General features: G+C 30.0%; 1 protein-coding gene across 1 annotated transcript in view; it reads right to left on the bottom strand.

Moving 5' to 3' along the window:
• Positions 1-9,887, bottom strand: part of LOC129960596 (SEC14-like protein 2) — a 57,589-nt gene extending 47,702 nt beyond the window's left edge. The window contains exon 1 of the mRNA XM_056074096.1: positions 9,742-9,887. The gene's annotated coding sequence lies outside the window, so the exon portion shown is untranslated. The remainder of the gene's footprint in view (positions 1-9,741) is intronic.
• Positions 9,888-19,175: the final 9,288 nt, after the last annotated feature.

Genomic DNA, 19,175 nt, shown 5'->3' with positions numbered 1-19,175 from the left:
ATAAAAATATTACAATTAAAATCACAGTCCTTTGGAAATACTTGCAATTTTCATTGATGATTCCTCTTTAAGCGTTCACGAGGTTGTTAAAGGAATTGTATAATATGCATTCTATTTTATTATAAATTTTCGTTATTTTGCTATGCATCTATATTATTTTATTTGAGATGATTTTTATTTTTTTTAAAGTAAATAGAGAAGATTACGGCTCATTTCAGAATAGTTCCGAATTAACATATTGTTCTAAAAAGTGATTTTTATTAATTTTTTTATAAAAGTCAAAAGTGAAACATGAACAAGAAGAGCATATTTTAGATATTGCATTTCATGAATTTTTTGTCTTTGTAATACACAATATTTTGTTTAAAACATTTCGGCTCTTTAGAAAATAATTCTTAAGATATACTTCTTTAAATAATAAACATAAAAATTTCATTCAAAAATATTGAATAAACTATCCGAAAAGATTTTTTCATGAAATAAGTATTTGCTTTGTCATTTCATATTGCTCTTTAACAAATTAGTCTTCATTTCAAATTTAACCCTCCTAGATAAAAATAGAATAAACTTGAGATTAAATTTAAAAAATAATAATTAAAAAATTAATAAGAGATTTTCTTATTCATTCATTCAAGTTTAAAATGCAGAGAATTGAGTGTATTTTATTCATAGAATAAACGACTCATTTTCGCACTTTTACATTTTATGGATAACTAATCCATTGGTTTTTTTGACAGTTTTGAAATAAAAATGAACTAAACAATTATCACGGGGATATTGAATAGAAAAGGCCACTTTTGTCGCTTGGGATAAGCCTTTTATTGCAGAAAGTAAACGCCACCGCACCCTCTACAGTGAGCATTCAACATTTACTAGTTGTATTTTATGGGAATTCATTGTTTTTTTTAAATAATTAATGATAACAAAATTATTATGCGTTATCTAAAAAATTGACATATTCCTTCCACAAATTATTAAAAAATGGACAATGAAATTATCATGATTAAGGTATTGGCGCTTAGAGTTCAATTAAAAGAAAGTACTGAGCTAAATACAACGCAGTTTCGTATGATAATATTCAAACCATGGTTATACTAAACATGGTATTATCGAAACATCACATCATTATCGGTGTATCATGCTGCATGATCCTTAACGTTAAAAACGTGTTAAAATATGCATTAATCAATAGTCAGTCACGTAAACATTCTATATTTTAATTTTTAAGCTTATTTTAATGTCCAAATTCAGCCTGTAGCACTACTTTTCCCTCTAGGGGAAAATGTGAACTAATTTTTCCCTTAATAAATTGATTTCCCATAATCTAAAAAGTATACATAAGAAATGACATTATCCAACACTTTATTTACAATTGAGTTATATATACCTGCACTTTAATAATAATTTATAGCATTATATATTTTTGAAACATTTTTCCTCAGATAATTTTCAACCCATGTAATCCACATTAATGTGCATTAAATGTGATCACCATTAACCGCATATATTCTTTTGACAAAAAATGTTCAACTTTAGATCTGCGCATTTAATCTATTTTTTATAACAATATCCCTTCAGATTGATCACTTTTAGTTGAATGATCTTTAAAAATTTCTTGAAGGGTGTTAAAGGTTTGCTAGATACTTTCCTTTAGGGGAAATACTATTCTTCATTTGGGAAACCCAATTTCAAGGCCTTTTGAAAGTTATTTGTTTTCATCTTCGCATCTTCTTTAATCGTATTAGAATATTCTAGATGTTATTTCCTCAAAATTCCTTCTCTCATTTAAAGAAACAACCTCCTCACAGACGAATTAAATTATATGTCTATATACTGGGACCTCCTCGACGAATGAGGAAAAAATAACTCTTTTCTCCTGGAGGAATTTTTTATAAGAAAAATTTTACGACACCTAAAAGAAGTCAAAATGATGTATTATTGATTTTTTTGATGTTACGCGTTATTCAGGATTCTTCTTACCCTAGCTTTCTTTGAATGAGGGTTTTCGAATCGCGCTATTGAAGTCACTGCAGGATCAACTTATTGCATATTATTATATGGTTGAAAAATGCCTATAAATACGAAGTACAAATATCAGTTCTAATTAAAGCGGGTTAAAAAATTTGGATTGCTACAAATTTTAGGAAATCAGAAATTTTGCTTCAATATATTTATGAAGCAAACTTGAGGATAATAATTATCTAAGCAGAAAAGATATTGTTTAACATTAAACGTACCGATACAATGAAAAATGGCATTTAACTGGTCGCAATTACAATTTTATTTATTTATTTCATATTTCGGCTTCCGTTTAATGAAGATTCTACGCTTTTTCACGATTCATTGAAGATAAAAAACTTCATCTTACAAACAGGTTTGAAAACTCGTGAAAATAAACTACATTCTGATCACCTGAAGTTCCCTTTGAGAAGAATTGAATCGAAAGATTTTCTGTATTATTTTGAAAGGAAGGCGGATCCTTGAGGATTGAGTGAATCAATACTATTCTTGAATTGTATTTTAAGCGTTTGTGTAATTATAGTCGGTGATATCAGTTTTAATTAGTATAGAAATTACATAATTCCCAAGCTATGTTTGGAATATTAATAAGTAGAATTTACGATACAGAACATGCCTCAGCTTGCCTTTTATTCAAATCTCTTATAATTTTAAATTGCAACAATCTAAACGTATTTTTTTATTAGTTTATTTTAGTTACGTTAACGTCCCGTTTTTAAAGCGACACCAGAGCTATTTTGGGACTGACCTCGTAATGTTTACTGTGGTCGTGGACGAAGACGACACCTGAGCTGGCACCCCTTCTCCATTCTTTCACACCACAATACAATGGCGGAAGAGCGTTTGGTCCCCACGGACCAGACGCTCAGACACGTACACCAGACCCGCTTACACGACGGTTATGCGGTGTAATCGTTTCTCGAAACTGAAACCCTCCAGTTCCAAAGCCGAGACCTTACCACCAAGCCGCTGCGGCCGACGTTTTTTTTTTTTTTTTTTTTTTTTTTTAAATACAGAATAGTGCTAGCACCTTCAAATGTTATATTAATATCGTCTCTAATACGATCACAGGAATAAATACGCTAATGTCACAAGACAGAAAGAATTCGATATTAGAAAGATTTTTTTTCATTAGAAAAATACTTATTTTAATTTTATTTAATTTCATATATTAACATTAGGAACATAATGAGAAAATTCTGCTTTATCATTGTTCAAAAAAATTTAATAGCAATTTAATATGCAGCCATTCATATATATTTAATACCACTTGGTATAGACGCTGCAATATATAACGTATATACTGCACGTATAACTTATATATAACGTTGCAATATATACTGCACGTATAAATTCAAAGAATGAAGTCTCATTTCAGATGCTGACCTCGTCATCTAAACATCTGAACACCATTCAGCATGAAGAAGTCAGCCTTTAAACGGCTTTAGCTTACCATCAAAGTGAAATATTAGACCAAAATAAGTTGTTTGTTTCTTATGGCACTTGCCACTGACAAGCCCGCTGTTACGATGACAGCGATTTAAGCCTGAGGGGGACGTCTCTTATTTTTTATAGCAGCGCCAACTAGGGCCAAGAGTACGACTTTGCCACTCACGCATCATTCATTCGCTTGCACAACCCCTTTTTACAGGAGGGCACATTCACACATCTCACAGATGGAACAACAGAAGAACAACCATGCCCAAACCGGGACTCGAACCCAGGACGCCCAGATCACGGGGAAGACGCGCTACCCCTATGCCAGGACGCCGGCCCAAAATAAGTAATTAACGTTTATTACAATCAAGTGTTTTTCGCCTTGGATTCTTTTTTCAGTAATTTACTATCCAAGAAGCAAAAGATTTTGCACAATGTTTAATGATATTCTCCAGTATTTTACCATACCTGTTTATTAATGAGCTTAGCGCAACTATTAAATTCACATGAAAACTGAGCAATTGTGGCGATGCCGAAATGAATATCTTCGGAGTCACCGCAGTGACATTCTGACGTCAAAGTTCATGAGAAATCCCTATTAAAAAAATCGGTCAGTGTGTGAGGATTTCACCATATAACTTATTTAACAATAACAAGAATAACAAATATCCATAAAATTGCCGTAAAATAAACTAATTAAAGGAAATAATGGAATTTCCTTTCTAATTTAAAATATAGGTGCTCAGAAGGTCAAATGGATATAAGTATTGCTTTCAATTTATTAGTTAATGAGAAAAAGTAAAATAAACTACCAACACTTCTGCGTAAGAAATGTAAAGTTCACATATTTTTTTTTTATTATTATTTGTTGTCCTGTTTCACTCGTCCTCTTTACTTCTGAATTCAGATGACCTTTTTCCAGATTGTTACATTGAGTTCTTGTTTCTTAAGAATGATTTCAACGGTTACTTCCATTAAATATGATCAAATTTATGCGTATTTATTCTAAAAACAAGGATAGATCCTCTCTATGGCAATTGTTTCTCTACTTAAATGATTCCACCTTTTTAATTGTGCATAGTAGTTTATATGATTAACAAGACTTCATATATTGGGTAATGGAAAGACCGCAGTTTTTAATATATATTCGGTATTAGATGAACTTCTCGTTTTGAAAACCAGACGATTCTTCCTTTAATCGTTGTCAGTTTGAAATATAGTTATATGATGCAGGAACAGTCTTTATATAAAAGATCCTCTTGTAGTATAAGAAGATACCTTATGATTATTATATCCATTAAATAACACTTACGTAAATATATAAAATTTTCAAATCTTTTTTGATTTATTAATATTAAATTTTTAATTATAATAATTATTTTAATATTATAATCACAATTTTTAAATATATTCATAAATTTAATGTTAGAACTATCCAATTTAAAACAAATCCCGGCTTAATTGAGTTAAGTCTTTAAATAAGGTAGCATTCGATTTCTTCGATTTATGTAAGATAAGATAAAAGATAAGTAATTATAATTTTTAATTTAGTTCTTATTGTATTGTAATTTGATTATTAACCCTCCAACTGCGTAACCCGCGATTTCCGCAGTTTGGCAATCAGTCCATTTTCTGTTGCAACCTGCGTTTTTCGCAGTTTAGAGTGCTTATTTTTACGATTACAGATTTTTATTATATTATATAATTATCACGTAACCTATAGTATCAATTCAATTTCTTTGAAAAATATTTATACTTATTTGCAAACATCGCATCTAAATAGCAATTTTTAAAGAATTAGGCAGCCAGAAGCTTTATAATTATAATTAAATAATTATTCAGATTGTTAAATTATTTAATATAGATTGAATTCAAAAATAACAGAATTTACATAAACAGAAAAATTGTACGCATTATGCTGGCTTATATTCTGTCACGTCAAAGAGCTGCTGAAGTGAATAGAAATGAATTAAAAGAAATAATTTTCAATAAATTATGATAAATTAATTTATTATTAAATAACTTTCAATAAATGCATAAATTTATTGAAAGCACGACGGCGCGCGTTCAGCTTGAAGAATAAGTGTTATGAGAATATTTTAGTTGGAGGGGGGCTGGATAGGATATTTTAGCTCTGTTTTTAAACGAGATCTTTAAAAAAAACTCGAAGACAGATGCTAATTATAGTACCATTTAACCGCAGAATAATACAGCAGTCAAGGATTTCAAATTAATTACACAACATCCTATTACGCAATCCAATCATTGATATTCATCGGTCTTTTCCTTTATTTCTACTTAGCGATTATTCACTGGAAGTTTCTCACCGTAATTGCCTCAAGATGATTTCACCTTTTTTGAGAAGGACAGTCAATTTGACTGCACGCTCACTCTCAAACGACATTCACCTGGCCCTGGCACAATTTCGAGATTTACACAAAAATATTGAATTGTCTGAAGAAATATTTTTTTCCGCGGAAGGATTTTGGACAGGTGAATAACAATAGACGTGTGATATTTTTATATATATATATATATATATATATATATTTTAGTTTGAAAAGGGCTGAAAACTTTCTTTTATAATTCTTTTCAAACTAGTATTCTATTGGAAGTTCTAACAGATTATTTTAACCTTTAGATGAGAGCTTTTATTTTACAAAGCAGTTTATATATTTTTGTCTCATTGCGAAAATGGAAATGCTGGATATTTTATGCAAATTGAAAATGAAATTCTTCACAAATGATCAAATAAATCTGGAAATTAAATAATAAAAATTGAAAAGCATCTGAAAATAATAAATATCACTTCTTATATTAGTATCGAATCTCTTCCGGTTCATCAATTTATATACTGTGATAGAATTATAAAAAAACTTTGTCCACCCAGAAAGAATATTATTTGAGGAATACGATATGCTTCTCTCAAAAATGCTATGAAAAACAATAGTTCAGTTCTTCAAGTTACGGTTATAGTGAAAAAATTCGAAATTTTCAAATGACCACACTTATTTTCACGGGACTGTAATCCTCACAGTAAAAAACTTAAAATAATAATAAAACGTTATTTTTAGCACAAAAAGGCAAATGGCGGCGCTGGGGAAAGAATGTGAAAATAACAACTGTGACGTTCACCTAAATATTTATTGTTTTTTCATTGATGTCGAAGTTTACATTGTGTCTTCTGCTCTGAACCTAGCTTACTGAATCACTTTCGAAACCAGAAGAAAATATGATGTTATGCAGATTTCCAGCTCTGACTTAAGGTAATGTCATGACTGAAGTGATTGCCCTACGGTAAGAAAAAGGCACTGTGTGAGTACTACATCTCTCTCTCTCTCTCTCTCATTTTTTTGTTGCCTTTTGATTTAAGCGACATGCTTGAAACGGTATAGCGAAATGGTAAAGCTTTATCATCCCAATGGACAAAATACCCCAGATTCATTGCATATGTAACGCAGAAACCACCAGGTGCAACAAGACTCCTGTTTCGCGTACACTATGTGAGATTTGATTGGCAAATTTGAAGAAACTTGCACCCCATGAGATCTATTTCACTCTGGAAGACCTTCCTTTCCTGTTGAAGTCATTACAGAAATGCACCTGGTAACAAGCAGGGATCGTGTTGCAACGTACACAGTGCTCACATGTGGTGTGTGAGCAAAATTCTCCAGGCTGCACAATTCTGCATTCTATTCATTAAATTATCATCCGATTTCAGCACCTATCAGTACTGATTCCATCATATTCAAATGCAAGCAACAAACGGATGATCATCAGCTATGAATGGATTTTGTAAGGAATTCCACATCCAGTATGACGCTGATTACAACTGGCATATACACATTCTATGGAGAAAAGAGGTACACTTTTCATTAACTGGTAACATGAATTGGAAGATCTACGAAGCTGGTCAGATTCAAATCTTTATGATGCGATCGCACGCTAAGTATGTGAATATATTGTTGATCATGGTTTACGAAAATGAAAGGTAACGAATGTTTATGAATCAGTAGTGATCAGTAACGTCATCTCCGATTTGCAACAGCGAAATGTTCTATTGGACATCGTGCGGATGCAAGATGGTGCTACCCCACATCCTCCACATTCAGTCTTCTTTCAAACGCTTGGGATTGCTACACTTTGGTGATAGAATTATTTTTGGCTTTTTCATGTTCCCGTGGTTGCCAAGTTCACATGATCGCACCTCGGCAGAGTTTTGGCTGTGGGGATTACTGAAATCAGAAGTTGCGTATCAGTTCCGCACACTATGTCTGAATTAGTAAGATGGTCTCCAATGTCAGATTCAATAAACACTTCTTCACATGGTATGTACTGCAGTATTATGCACCATGTACCATACGCAGAGTGCCACTGTGAGTAGAGGCGGATACATCGAAAATACATCTAACATAAAAATGTTTGCTTTACTACTGCTGCTTTATATTTTTCCTGGTTATTTCTGCTTTTTTTTTTCGTCCCCGCCAAGCGCTGCCATTTTTATGATTCCAATTCCATTTTAAGTTTCTTACTATGAGTACCACGTTTCCATGAAAATGGGTAGTGTTACCATTTGAAAATTTCGATATTTTGTCACTGAAAACACGAGAGAGTTAGATAATTTTCTTGCACATTATTTCTGAGAGTATGTCATACAATGCATGCATTTATAGTTTTAATCCTTTTCTTCGAACGGTATTCTTGCTATGCGAGCATACATCGGCGGCAGCTTTAATAATCATTTTGTATATATCACAAAATATTCCGATTTAATACATGCATTATTATGGTTTTGAGGCTTATTTCTTTCTTTATTGTATAGAATATTTAGTTGAATAATGTTCTAAACCCATTTATTCGATAAAATTTTATTTTTCTTTCTAGTGAAATTAATTTAATATCCCTTAATTTTGATTACTGTTTCAAAACTTTTCCTTATTGTATTTATCAGCAAATTATCTAATGCTAAATTTTAGCTACAGTATTTAGACAAATTTAAATCATTACCGTAAATTTTAGTTTGGATACTGCTTAACTTCAACTGCCAGTTTTTTACAAGTAACAAGAAGTAATAAATATTATGACATAAACATCTAATCATTCGGTATTTTTGAAATAAGATGAATGTATGGCAACCCGTTTGTGTTTTAAGTTCCTCAAATTCCAACCCAATTTCGTGATTTGAAATTCTAGAATCCATTCGAGAGCAGATGGTAAATATAAAAGCTTTATTTTGATGTGGAAGCTGAGTCTAAATAACAAGGTCTATTTCTTATAGCCCCTACAGAGCCTTCAAGACGAATTTCAAATGACATTTAAATATTCTCACGTTATGACGTTTCTAGTGCTCTCAGGGGTATTTTAGAATGTTGCCTATGTTACAAATTCAGATAATAACTGATTCGTTAACAAATACTTTTTGTAATAGAAAGTTTTCTGTTTTATTTTAATGTTAAAAAATTAGTGCAGCAAAATATTAATTCTTTTCAGCATGTCTTCCCTAAATTTTTGACGGAGGGTTTCCCCCTTTCTAAAATTTGACAAACAATTGATATTCTTTTTTCAGATGATCCTCCATGTATCCGACATTACTCCGGATTCATGGAGGTACAAACATATTTTTAAAAAAGATTCAAACTACTATGATACTGGCTTAAGTTAAGTTTTAGAGATCCGAGGAAAATATTGCCGGTATATAACTGATAAGGTATACAACAGATAATTACTATTAGTAAGAGTTAAAGATCATCGTATGATGAGAAGTGACGAGATTTTATTCATGATTTTAATAATGGAATATTATGAAAACCGGACAGTCTAGTTAGTTGCATAAGTAATTTAAAAAGAAAAGACTACAATTAATTATTACGATTATTTTCCTGTTCAAAGTATTTATCCCTGTTTCACGCTTTCCGAGAAAAAAAATAGCCTAAATGCACATTTTATTTTTTTATTGAAAGTTGACTTCTAATCGTTCATTCTTACCTTTTGTTACTTTCCAAAGGTTAAAAAGATTACATAACTAAGACAAGCACGTTCCAACCATTAAAATCAAATATACTTCAATAAAACTGCTCTTTCCTCGTTTTTATTCTTCATTTAGTTGATTAAGCTAAGCTAGCTCTGCACAACGGGTCAAATCTTAACTCAAGCGTTCGATACAGTGTTCTAAATGGACCAGTGGATGGCGAAAAAAATTGCAATTGTTGCGGCCTTAGAAATGATGTAATCTTTTCCCGATTACTTAATTTAAAAAAATGATAAATGTGAAAAAAGTTTATTTACCTGATTTACGGCGACAAAATTACTTGTACCGTGTATTCGTATGCTCACACATGAAATGAACTGCTAAAAATGTTCAAGACCTCCTTTTGACTCAAGTGTAAAGGACAGACAACCGCCTGAATCTCTTCCAGCGAGAATGTTCGATACGTGACATCGGAAACCCATAGGTCGAAGACCCGTTGTATGGCGTTACAAACTATCTAGCGTTGAACGTTGGGAGGTGTTCGTAGCACCGAGTAGCGCCACCTTTAATTAAATGAACGTATAATCCGATCTGCAAATGTATTCATATTGTGATAAGATTTAATCATTCATTCTAGACTAATCTAGAGAAAAGTGCCACTGAAACTTGACCTAGTCGTATACTTTTTTGATTGATGACAAATTTAGTGACCTAATTTCAGACCGAAAAATTTTATTGATACAAAAACTACTAATGAAAGAATATTTAAAATCACAATGAAGCAATACTTAGTCATAAATTATGTAAAATTTAAAGCAATATGTCACTAAGTATTAATGAATGAAACTGCCTTTAAATACAAATGATTTTCTTAACCATTTTCACTTCCAAATGTTTGAGACTTTAAAAGAAGATGGTGTCTTGCCTTTTTCTACTTGATAACATTTGAGATTGTACCTTGGCTAAATAAGTCCTACTCGATTGGTGATATTCTTCAGCTGAAATGCATTACAAAATGTAGAGACTTTTGAATGATTAAGATATAATATTAAATCAGAGTTTTACATCTGAATACAGCGTTTTAAAATCTTTGAACTTCAAATATTCTATTTTTTCTCTCTTGTTCTTACTAATCATTCCACATTTTCATTTCAAGGATAACAAGACTATTCGAAAAGTCACTACTTTTCTTATTTACTAGAAGTTACTAGTTTTCGTCTACAGCAGCTTCTTAAGTGCATTTTCCATTAAAAATGCACCAAAGAATACTGAGTTGCTCTTTCCAATAGTACATACAACTGAAAGTCCATGTCTGGTACATAATATTGAGATTTAGCAGGAATATCAGTAAAAATATTGGATTGATAATGGTTTCTAATTTTCTATTTCCCAAAGATTTAAAAAAAGGTTCAAATGTGAGGCTGCTTGCTTCGTCTGAGAGAGTTCTTTTGTTTGATATATGTGTCGAGAAAGAGATGGCATTTCTTCTTTAAATATCTAATATATAAAAATGAATTTTTGTTCGTTCGTATTTTATACGCTGCCGTACCGTTCATCCGATTTCGATGAAACTTTGCCAACTTATTGTTCTTAACCTAGAAAATCTATATTTTCCACATGGCCAGTTTTATGTTGGATGCTCACATATCAGACAGCCACGAAATTTATTCGTTTTTGCTGAAGGCGGGAAAAAAATGTCTCTCATTAAAGTATGCTTGAAAAATAATGTCAAAAAACAGAATAAATATTATTTATACTTTTCCTTTATATATCATTCAATTTCATTGAATGTATTCATTGTCGAACAGAAAATAAGTATCATTCTTTCTGCCATTCCTAATTAAACAAAATAGCTATTTCACATTTTAAACGATATTTCCGAAATTATTTCTTCCGCGACAGCAACGCTCTGGGTACCAGTTAATTCGAAATAAAATATTACTTCGAAAAGATGAGGAGTTAGTTAAATATTATTTACATTCGTTATTTTGAAACGGATTTCAAAATTGAAAGTTGAGATTGGATATCTGATTCAATCAATTACTGGAGGATTGATGATTCAATCAATACCTCTTTCGCAACCTTCCACTTCGCAACAGCAGGAAGATGCATGATGTTTGATTTAGTTTTCGCCAGGCATTAAAATACAACGATTTATCATGGTTCTTTTTGAACTTGGAACTTTCCAACTGCGATATATAGACCTTAATACTAGGCCGACATAGTCTTCATAGTAAAAAGAACTGATTTTTATATTTCGTATTTTCTTTACGCTATATGCAAAATTGGTATCTTTTATCGAAAATCCTTTTAGTGTTTTCAAACTTTATCCTTCTTTTTTATAATAATTAAAAATTCTTCTTATCGCAGCCGTTTAGATACAATCAAGTTTAGAGAGTTTTGCAAATTCTTTGAGGAGGTAAATACGTTTTATTAAGAAACCAGTAAGCTCTACATTTTGCCATCTACATATGTTGAGCTTAGTTTTAGTTATATTAATGTCCCGTTTTTAAGGCAACATTAGTGCCATTTTGGTTCAGATGACGAATACGGCACCTGAGCTGGCACCCACTCATCCAAGCTTCCACACCACACCACACCAGCGTGAGGACTTTTGGCCCCAACGGATTCCACTTACAGGACGGCCTTCGGGTAGAATCGGGTCTCAAACCTGAAACCCTCCGGTTCCGAAGCCGAGACCTTACCAACAGGCCACCGCGGCCCCCCTGCCATTGTCGAAGAAAATTTTTAAGTTTTGAAAATTCGAAACAGCATTTACTTTTTTATTTACATTTAAAATTAAATAATTTTATTTTTTAATAAGTTTTAGAATTAGTACATCTTATAGTATTTTAAATTTAAAGATCTTAAAGATAAAGTTAAATAAAATTAAAGAAATATCATCAGAATTGCTCTCCTTTCTTCAGCATATTAAAAATGCAAAGTGCTTTGCTATTCTTATTAACAGTTATACTTATTTCGCCTTTATATAAACTGATTCCATAGATTTTATAAAGGTTTTAAATAGAAATATTTCTCCAGAAAATCCCAGTGTGCTATTCTCAGATTATTTACAAACCCAGTTTTGAATTTAAGGCAAACTTTGTAGTATGGATGGCAACTTAAAGACCGAATAAGTAATTATTAAATGAAAAAAGCTTTACATAAAATGGTTGCTTACATATTTCATCAATCATCAGAAATCTCCTCTGTATGAATGAAAAATAAAAAAAAAAAATGAATGTAAGAGTCAAATAAGTTTGAATCCTCAAAAAAAAAAAAAAAAAAAAAATCACTGGAAACAAATCAAGTTTGTTTTTATTTAAGTTATCTTTAACATATCCACAAATCAATTAGTATAATATTATCGTATAGTTAATTTATCACAACAAATTAAATAACAAAAGTTCTATACAATAAACGACGAAATAATTTTTTTCAAATTTTGCGTTACTTTCATAATTGTTAATATAATATAGCTTTTCATTTAAAATGCCCTAGCAATGGTAAACCAATTACTTAGGCATAGAATTTTATCGAAATACATTTATTTCTATTTATACCAATTATCTACTAATTAATGATAAAAAACATAAACAATGTGAAGTATGTAATTGCACAACATAAAACAACTTTGTGTATTCAATAATTAATAACAAAAATATTGATTAAGAAAAATTACATATGTAAACAGCTTTAAAGTGAGAATAGATTTTATTGCCATATGGCTAACCCTTGCAACATAGTATTTATTTGATATATTTTCATTGATTTAAAACCCAATATTGAACTTTTAACTTTTCTAGTTTTTATATTAATCCCAAATAAATATTTAACAATGACCACCATCATAATTAGCTTTCAAACATTAACTTAGAAACCAAATAACGATTTCTAAAAACATTAAGTCATCTAAATTAATCTAATCTAAATACTATTAATTTACATTTCATTTTACAAAACCAATATTTAACCAACTTATTATTATTAAAAAGCATGTAATTGTTTAAAGAAAATTTATTATTTAAAACTATGTAAGTGAATACTATTTTTCTTAAAATGTATAATTAACAAGTGTTTTAAATGAAAATATTAGTTATTAAATTATTTATTCTTGCATTAATATCCCATGCAATAAGCATAATAAATTATTCGTTACTAAATTGGCAATCAGAAATTCTCGAACTGAATGTTAAAGAAAATCCTTAAAGCAAAAAATAAAGAAATAAAAAATATAATAACATTAATATTATATAGAAAGAAAAATATAATTTAATAAAATGCAGTATTTATGATTTCTCTTTAAATCCTCTAAAAGAAACAAAAATGATAAATGCTTATGAAAGCAGAGAAGAATCATATTCTTAATTAAAAGCAAAGCTATATTTCTGTATGTCTATACTTCACCGAAATCTCAAAAACTAATCGTGTTTTAAAAAAAGCAAAGCTGTCAGGTGTCATAATGGTGTAGTTAATTTGCAGTATGGTTGCCAGGAAGCGGAGCTACCCAGACCTGCAAAAAAGGGCCATCCTCTTAGTATGGGACTGGAGAGCGAATGTCAGTGCCACGCCTTTTTCTTGGAATGGAAAAGCGGCAAATTGTATTTGTAACGCAATACTTTTTAGCCTGGTTCTGCATTTTATTTTCATTTATTTTACTACAATAGGAACGTTTGCCTAAGCTGTTGAGTTCTAAAACAATTAGAACATGCACCAGGAGCACAGGGTGCAAAAAAAGAAAGAAAGACAACATTTATTCCAAATGAATTCAAAAACATGAAGAAAAAAAAAAGCCCCAAATAATAATGTTTAGAAATTAACACGCTACTTAATTTTTATGCCTTCTTTGAACTTAGTTTAATTATCTTTGGAAGCAACACATAGCCTATTCTGGAATGGATGTAGCAATTTCGGATCACGATCGAATGACGAGACTATACCTAAGATGCCACTACCTTTCCAAATTTCTGCACCTCATCAACGGTATGAAATTCCGCCTCCGACCTCAGGTTCGAAATGTACCAGACCCACATACACGGCGAATTTTTCGTTGAAGCCGAGAGCATGAAACTAGGTCACTGCAGCCTCCGTATACATCAGGAGTGGGCGTTAAATCGATCGATTACCGCTATCGATCGGTGAACCGCCAAGAGACATAAGACGCGCATGCTAAAAGAAACATACTTCTGGAACACAGACGAAAATTTTCAAAAATATTTCTGATGAGTTGTTTAAAAATGGAGATACATTAAACAAAGAGAAATATTATGATGAAATAATAAAACATCACTCCGAATTCGAGGGACGTCTTCAAGAATTTACTAAACTGGAACCAATTGTTACATACATGTGTTACCCATTTGGCAATGTTCATGTTGAAGAAATAATTGAAAATATAATTTATATATTCTCTTTATCTCTTGCTGAAAACGAAGTTCATCACTATGCAGTTGTTTCACTTTTAATGTATAACGAAAAATTTTTTTACCATCAGCTTATTTTATATTATTTTTGTAGAGAAATTTAAAAGAAATAGACATTAAAGATTTGTCAGAAGTAGGTGGGTCATTCCGATGAAAATACCCTACATGCAAAGGGTATTCTACAATCTCATGAAGTAAATGTGGAATTAATTTATGTCTAAATAAGAATAATAATTGCTTTTTAATTATCACGAGGAATAAAAATAATACAAAGATATATTTTTTTTTATTTATTTTGTACTGAGTATAACATGTAAATTTGCATGATAATGGATATTTCCATCATACTGTTTTTTAATTATTACATATTTGATTTTATTTTTATATTATATGTTTATAATAGGATTTTCTTAATCATTTTTTCCTTTAATCTAGAGCATGAATTATATTACCTTGATTTATTTCGCACAAAAAAGAAAAAAATCATGTAAAGAATGATTAAAATTTCATTTGGTTAATTCTATGAGAAAATAAAAAACAAAATTGTATTAATTTTTCTAATTAACTTTTAATTATTACTTATATACGTCCATTCGTTGTGATCGTGAGAGAATAACTTTTAAAACTCTTAATTCATTTGAAAGATCCTAGAACATTTTATAAGCGATTAGAGAGAGCAAAAACTGAATTATTGAAAATCCTACAGAATTTCAAAATTTTTACTTTTTCTTCAAATTAAATTTTCCTACTGTCGTCTATTAACCTCAGCATTTAAAACTTGACTCTACTGAATCAGTTTAGCAATTAAATCAAAATTTGACATACTTATGTCAGTTGTTTTCTAGCATGTTTTTCCTGCGTTTAATACTTGCACAAAAATTTTGTTATATTTATTCTGCACTATAGTGCTGTATTATTTTTGAAACAAGAATTTTTTAGAAGTTTGAAATGACTTTTTAACAAGAGTGAATAACATCTATGCAGAATTACTTGCTATAAAACAAAATTTTAAAATGATTTTGAAAATAGAATTTTTAAATTAACTTTCTTTGAAACGTAAAAACGTTTCCAACAGGAACTTTAATTTAAAACTAAACAGAAAAAAAGAATTAAAATAAAAGAAATACGATATCTAATTCAAATGAAATATATCTTACACATTCTATTGCATTTTCAATAAATATATAGAAATAAAATATTTTTTTTCAAGTAACGATTCTTGTTTATTATATATTTATTCATTTGCGCATTGAATAAATATATATTAAAATGTATAATATATTTATGAATAAATATTTAATTACTGAAAATATTAATTTTGAATATGTTATTGTCACGATTTCATCATGTCATTGAAATGATAAATTCTCTGAGTGTTTTTATCAAATTCAGTCATAAAATTCATTCGTATTTAAGACTGATAATATTCGATAAAGAAAAAAAAAATTTTTTTACTATAATTGGTTACTGATTTTTTTATTTGGATATCTGCTTTCATTGTCTTATTTCTAATTATCTTTTTTCTAATATAACTTAAATTATATTTTATATATATATAAAGTATGCCGTATTTCTTTAATTAGCAATTTTAATATACTAAAAAGATAAAAAGAACATTTTCAAGAATATATTCAGAAAGAGAGTTTTAAATTAGCTACACTTAATTTATCATTTAATTAAAAAGTGAGGTCCGGCTTGCAGCCCAATAAAATCCGAAGTTTTTTTTTCCTTTTGTCTTTTTGAGAAAGTTTTTACCAAATATGTTTATGTGTCCCAAGACAAATTTTTGATATCGGAAACACAAAATAATTGAACAAATTTTTCCATATTCGATCCGACATTAAAGTGGATTTTGCAAATCATCAAATGTTTCTTTACAACGTGGTAATTAATCTTATTATCACAATGTAGTCAACAGAAGTTGTTACTAGAAATTATAACCTTGCACCAATCACTTTCAATGTAATTTCTTTGTTGCATTCTTTTTTTCACACGCTCTTTTATTTTCTTAGCCATTTACTGAATAATTAATTATAATTTCTCAATTAAATCTTATTTTTCAAATATTTATCTCAATTGCTGCATTTTAATAATAACATCATATTGCACGCTAATATATAAAATCTATGTATAATTATACTGTTTTGGAAAATAGTTCTAAGCTTTATGATCCCTTCTAGAAATACTTTACACAATAATAGCCTCTTTAAAATTTTAATTACTTATGTACACATTGGAGGCTTAGAGATAAAATGTATTATAAAAATAGAATAGAATAATTTGAATACTTACTATAATTCGAACAAATTTATTCTAGAGATCTTTTCACAAAAACTTTTTGCAATTTCTAGCAAAGAGAAATAATTGCTCATCTGAATCAGTAATATTGACGATATAATCTCATTCAAAAATGTTTTCATCAGTGTATTTATATGACGAGCTACGAATATCTCTACTTTCAATAATAATGAAAAAATGCCGATATTTCATAAGTGGCTTTTCAATTACAAAATATTCTACTTTGAACTTTCAAAAATGCTCGTATCATCCACCTTTATAATCAGAATCTTGTGAAAAATAACCGAGTGCATTGAAGTTGGTTTCCAACCATATTCAAACAAACATAAGCGCTGAACGTTTGAATTAATAAGAATTTCTTTTTTCTTTAAAAGGCATAATATCATATTTGACATGGTACAGCAATAGATCTTGTACACAATATAATCTTCCAATTTTCAATTAAAAGTGGAAATAATAATATATTTCACAGTATGAGCGAAATTATGAATTTGACGCCATGAAAAGATTAGTCAACAATGCTCATCACCAGAATCGCAATTTTACTATTTATTCTATTTTGTTATAATTATTTTCTAACTGCTTTTACTGTGTTTACTATCCTCCAGATAAAAATGTTAGATCATTTCCACGTCTCTGTAAATTGCCCTAATAGGAATTTATCATCATTTTTGTTCCACACAGAAAATCGGCAAACAAATACAAATGCATGATTTAAATGTAAGTTCCAGCGCAACCAGAGATTTTACTTTGCCGCAAACGCAAAAGGAAAGAAGTGGAGAAAATTCGGGTGTACAAGCCAAGCGAAATTTCGGGGGATTAGGGTTCAAAGCTTTCATTCCTCCTTATATGGGTAAGAAAATCAAGATCTTGTAGGAAGGGTGGGGTAGGGGGCATTGATAAGGCCGTGTAAATATATTTTCTTTATACAAAATTCCTGTTTTCTCTTCTTGACAAACTGGGTTCAAAGTGGCAAGGGAAATTTTCTAAGATCAATTTATTTTTGTTTTCACAAAATTCCACGGCTTATCTACAAATTTCTCACCATCTATCAGATATCACCTCAGATATCTACTTTATAAAACTGTAAACAGGATGGGAATTTGTAAGAAGCTTAGGGAGTATAATCCTAAAGAAATCACATGCGAAATTTTACTTTATTAACCCTGCGAAAATTATCATCTGCGCACGAAATTTAAAATCTAAGAGCTTGATAAAAATTACATTTCGTTTGAACTTCAAAACATAGGCAAATTTTTAAAGAAAAATGATATTCAAATCTAAAAACTACCCGAGAACGGTTGATTTCTATCAAGTAAAATGTTTAGATTTAAATTTATTAAATTAGTAAATTAATTACTAGGCATTTTCATCGCCAAAATGTGTTGAAAATCTATCATAGAAACTGCCGTACCGGATTTGAGCACAAAATTCTTCATATTGTTGCAATATGCTTTTCAGGGAGAATTTTTCACTACAGCATTTAATAAAAGAAATTGAACAAAGTTTTGTTTTAATTTCACAATCTACATTATATTACATTACATAAGCCAGCTGTTCATACATTATATATGTGTATTTATTATGGCCAGTTGTTCAAAATACATTGCATAAGCCAGTTGTTCATACTTTATATATGTACATTTATTGACTTAAAATTTATTAAATTAGTAAATGAATTATTAGGCATTCACATCACCACAATATGCTGAAAATCTCTCGTAGAAGCTGCCGACTGGATATTGAACATAAAATTCTTCATATTGTTGCAATATGCTTTTTAGAGAGAATTTTCCACTACAACATTTAATAAAAAAAATTGAACAAAGTTTTGCTTCAATAACTTCAGCAAATTTCAGTTAAAAATTGAGAAATAATTAGCAAAATTGGACATAATTTTGAGTCTCAAATATTTGTACAGGATAATGCTTAAACTGAAATGGCATCTTCCAATATTTTACAGCACTCTTATATGCTATATATAAGATGCCATATTGCATCATCCAAAATGGTCTCATTCATATACCAAT

This window comes from Argiope bruennichi, chromosome X2 (assembly GCF_947563725.1).
Source record: "Argiope bruennichi chromosome X2, qqArgBrue1.1, whole genome shotgun sequence".
Classification (NCBI taxonomy): Eukaryota; Metazoa; Arthropoda; class Arachnida; order Araneae; family Araneidae; genus Argiope; species Argiope bruennichi.
The sequence above is the reverse complement of the archived record's forward strand: the minus strand, read 5'-3'. Positions and strand labels throughout refer to the sequence as shown.